This window comes from Alligator sinensis, unplaced genomic scaffold (genome assembly GCF_000455745.1).
Source record: "Alligator sinensis unplaced genomic scaffold, ASM45574v1 scaffold1841_1, whole genome shotgun sequence".
NCBI classification, from domain to species: domain Eukaryota; kingdom Metazoa; phylum Chordata; order Crocodylia; family Alligatoridae; genus Alligator; species Alligator sinensis.
Genome location: NW_005843034.1, coordinates 503 through 5,403, shown reverse-complemented (window position 1 = coordinate 5,403; position 4,901 = coordinate 503). Strand labels below are relative to the sequence as shown.

General features: G+C 40.7%; 1 long non-coding RNA gene across 2 annotated transcripts in view; it reads left to right on the top strand.

Annotated features, from left to right (window-relative positions):
- LOC112548232 overlaps nucleotides 1-1,343 on the top strand; it is a 4,609-nt gene extending 3,266 nt beyond the window's left edge. The window contains exon 3 of one of the 2 annotated variants that reach the window (XR_003092051.1): nucleotides 801-1,343. This is a non-coding gene — a long non-coding RNA (uncharacterized LOC112548232). The remainder of the gene's footprint in view (nucleotides 1-800) is intronic. The other variant, XR_003092052.1, reaches the window with a different exon arrangement.
- Nucleotides 1,344-4,901: the final 3,558 nt, after the last annotated feature.

Genomic DNA, 4,901 nt, shown 5'->3' with positions numbered 1-4,901 from the left:
TCTTTCCCCTGTGCCCCCTTTCCCTGCTCCCAAATCCCTGCTTTATTCCTTACATAGAGCAAAAAGTGCTTAGATCTGAGCTGCTATTCAATATTTTCTTTCATCCTCACTAGTTAATATGTGGTCCTAAACCATGTTTAATGTATGCTTTCAGACCAGGATTTTAAATTTCCTCATTGGTTTTTCTAGGGCTTCACAACTTTTTTTTCACAACAGCACTGTGAGATGTTGTATTATTCTCACTTTATAGGTGGAGATCCAGGTTAGGAAAGTGTGTTTTTTCACTACTTCTGCATGCCCAGCCAGTCTTTCTTTTGGTATTTTCCAATTGTGACTGTTTAGCCTTTATACTTTTTTTAATGTAGCCTGTGTATTATTTCTAGGGCTTTATAAAAAAACAAACTGGAGAACAATCACATGTTGTATTGTGATATCATATTAGGATCATAGGAAAGTTGTGCTAGAAAGATCTCATGACTAGTTGTCTTCATGAGGTCACGTACTCCAGCCCCATGCTCGAAGCAGGATCATCCCTGACTAAACCACCCCAGCCAGGTATCTGTCTAATCTCCGTTTAAAAGTTTTTAGGGATGAAGATTCCACAGCTTCTCTAGACTGCCTATTCTAATCCTCAATCACCCTCATAATCAAAAAGTTCTTCCTAATATTCAGTCTGAATTTCCTCTGCAGCTTGAGGCCATTGCTCCTAGTCTTGTCCCCTATACAGCAAGAGAGAGGTCTATCTCTGTCCCTTTATAATTGTCCTTCAGGTATTTAGAGACTGTTTGTCTTCTCTTCAGACTTCTCTTTTAGCTTTTCTTCATAAGTCATATTTCCCAGTCCTCTAACTCACTGATACTCAAGCAAGATGCTGCTTTGAAGGGTGCCATGAGGTGAGGAAATAAGCAGATAAGAAAACCAGTTCACCCACCCTTACTGCCCAGTTCCTGTGTGAGGAGGTAAGTACTGTAAAATATAAATTAGTTTTTGAAACTGGGTGCCACTCAGTTCACAGAAGTTATGCAGGGGTACCTTGAGTTCAAAAAGGTTGAGAACCACTGCTCTAATAATTTATGTTGACTCTTGTGCTCTCATTAAAAGTCTCCTTCATGGTCTCTATTCCTTTGGAGGAGCCATGAGGTGGTGGAACGTGTTCAGTTGCTCTTTGGAGATGGCACATATGCACTGTGATTGGGACTAGGAACTTTGAGAAACTGAATCATGCCCAGTAAGGATGGATTCCCCAGAGACTGCTGTTAAGCTGTAGCAAATCTCTACTGTGCATGTGCAAACTGATTTTACACCCCTCTGTCCTGCTTCACAGGCATATAACTGCCATACATTATCATAGAAATGGCAAAGAGACAGTTTTGAAACAAGAACCACCCTTGGCCTTGTTTCAAGTTCCTTACCCAAAACATAGAGTCCTGTGGAGTATTTCAGAGATCACGGTTGTTCTAACGTAAGTAAAATGATGGGGTTTTTTGCAAAACCACCAACTCTCATCAAACAGCTAAATTACTTCTGTTTGATTTTTTTTTTTTTTCCCCAGAAAAAATGTTAAGTATGGGAGACACTGTACATGGAAACTTTCATTCCAGCCAGTTAATGTTACTTACAGGTATAAACACCTGGAAACAGTCTTACATGAGAATTACTGGTCAGTGTTGATATTGGTGGTGTTACCAGACCAGGTTGTAAAGAGGTGATCATCCAATATAAAGCTGCTAAATTATGATAGTTTGAAGTTGAAACAAGGTGGCGGAGTCAGATGTTTACTTATGAAGGATACCTGGAACTTCTTGCCGCATTTAAGTAATTATTTCTTCACCTTCAATATTAGAGGAAAAACAAGTGATTTGAGGTCCCATCAAAGGCACTGGCACTTTTTCCTTGATATCCTTTTCTGTGGAGACTGCTACTTGTAGCTGAATAGAGATTTATTTAGACTTTGACCTAGTGGCTTGCTATATCAGCTGGTTGCAGAGTTAAAATAAAGCTTTGGCTGTACTTGTCAAAATATGGCGATAGCCACTTTACAGAATTTTAAGTAAAACAGGTAGTCTCAATGATGCAAGCATATCTGCAGACCTTGATTAAATGTTGTATAGCCCAGTGAATTCCTGCATGGGGATTTCTTCTGTCCCTAACAGCCATAACTGATATGCTTCAGATTCTTGTTGGAGTAGTTACTTTGGACCATTTTAAAGATGTAGTAAAGCCAAATTTCTTTTATAAATCTTTGAACTTAGAACAACTTTTACTTTGAATGCTTTTCTTTATCTGATCAAAGTATATGCAAATCTTAATGCTGTAGGCATGTGCTTCATTATTCAGCAATAGGGAAATGGATCTCTGACTTGAATCAGTCTTTGAGAGTGTTGCACTCAACTTCCTCTTGAACACTGGGTTTTTACATGCGAGCAAGATCATGTTCAAACGGAAGTTGAGTCTACTTATTTAAAAGTATAGGATGCTCAACATCATTTGATTTTGCAGGGCTTTAGTGGTAACCTGTTTTATTTTTGTTTATTTATTGGTTATTTCTTAAGTTGGGGGAACATCCAATAACTATCTTGGGCAGAAAGGCGTGTTCAAGCCCTTTTAATTTTGGTCAGGCTTTGATTCAGATCTTTTATTTTGGGGTAATGAATATCTTTTATGTCTCTTCTAGTAAATAATTTTTCTTCCTTTTTATAGCTATCTAATTCAACTTTCAGGACATGGTACAAACAGTCGTGTAACTAGGGTGGGAGTGATGGGCAACCACCCTGGGCATTGACAGGATTGGGGGGAGAAAAAAAGGCTTTCACTGCAGCTGTGCAATCACCAAGAGGGTCACAGTAAGAGCTATGGGTGAAGTGACTGTAAGGTGATTGATGCTGTGTTAGTGCTCGTTCACCCTCCTGCCACTTATCCAGGGGATCTGGATTCTGCAGCAGGCCATGCCACTCCCCACCAGTAGTGGCTCATTTGTAGCCTGGCAGACTGAATAGAGCAGCTCCACGGGCCAGATCCAGCTTGTGGGCCATGTGCAAGGGATACAGTACAACTGACTGGACAAATTGATGTCAAATACACGAAGTGAAACTGAATAGAGAGATTTTTCTCTATTTAGCTCTGGTTTTTGTAGATGTCTGTTGCAACAAGACTTATTTCTGTCTGAACATTATTTACATATGTGGTGGGGGGGGGTTGCATGCCCATTTTCTTTACATTTGCGTAGTTTTATAGAATCACTATTTGAGCCATTAGGACAGTGGTTCTCAACCTTGTTAGATTTGACATACCCCTAGGAAAATACTGTGTTTTAGCTCCCCCCCCCCCCCCTTTTTTTTTTTTGGCTACAGAAAAATAATAGAGCAGTTAAAGACCACAATAGTCAGAATTTCTGACACTAGGAATTCCTATTTGAAATCTCTGGGTTTGTCTTGTGAATCACGTGTAGGTGTTTGCATGCATGGCAGTGCTAATGTTCAGTGGCCCTTAAAAGGGTCTGGTGGGACCCTGGTAAAAATTCTCAATCAGTTATAACAAGAAAACTAGGTGAAACCTGAGCTTATTAAATGGTGTTCCACGTGTTAGGTATGTCCTGAGTCTCGGTCCTAAATTTCTGATTTAACAAGTAAAATGAAACAGTCCAGGTGCAGTTTTTTCCCCATTCAAAATGTATGTTAATTTTCTTCCCCCTTATCTATGGAAGGGAGGCTATATGAGCAAGATTTTTAAAATATTTTAAAGTTATTTAGGCAGAACTACACTCTTCCATAAATCCCCGTAATTGTGTAGCATATGGACAGAACTTCAGAGAAGACTGTCCTTATGCAGATTTTGTCAAAGGGGTTAAGCTTTCTATATAGGCCTGCTATAATATTGCAGGTTTCTTAGACTTTGTTAAATCTAAAGGCGCCCTCTGCACCTGGATATTTGTAAAACTGCTACAAATTTGCTCTATTAGCTTTCAACTCAGAATACTGAAAGTTGTCACAGGAAATAACTAGAAATCATGCTGCCCACCCCTGGCTCCTCATGGATGCATGCCTCCAGCTCTACACTGCATGAACATGGCCCCATCTAGGCACATACCCTTGCACCCATGCTGCCACATGCCTCTGACGCTGCTGACTGGCCAGAGCTCTATGCTGTTGGGCAGTGGCATGAAGCTGGGGGCATGCAGCTGCACAGATCCACATTTGTATGCTGCACACCCCCAGCTCTGTGCTGCTGCCGTGTGGGATGTAGCTGTGGCAGTTTTGGTGGGTGTGGCAGTGCAGAACTGAGGAGCAGTGCACTTCTGGTAGCCTACTAGCTTATTGGTGGACTGGATGCATTGGTTCATTGGGCCAGATCCAGTCCATGGCCCTATGCTTTACACCCCTCATCTATGTTAATTAGTGTAATAAAAATGATAGTTGAGAGTGCAGAGGGCAGGGTCATATACTTGGGAACCAATTAACAATAACCTCTGCTCAGCAGTTGAACGAGATGGAAGAAGAAATACCAGTTAATTGCACAATGAGTGTACCATAAATGTGTAATGCAAGCCATAAAGGCAGAAGTGCTCTAAGCTTCATCAGCTAAGGTGTTTCCAGTGGAGAGAGCAAAATTATGACTGTCACTGTACAAGGTACTGTAGTGAGATATGATCTGGAATAGTATGTACAGGTCTGATAATCTGCAGTCAAGAAAAGTGTGGATAATCGGGAGTGGAGGACCTGTCATACAAGAGGTAACTCTGATTTTTGGCTTGTTCAGGTTAGCAGGACAAAAGCTGAAGGCTGCGTGATTCTTCTTTATTCGTGTTGCAGGTAAATGGCTATGCAGAAGTGCTATTTAAGTTACAGGACGTTATTGGCACAAGGACAAATAAACATAAACAAGATGAGAATATATTTAGGCTA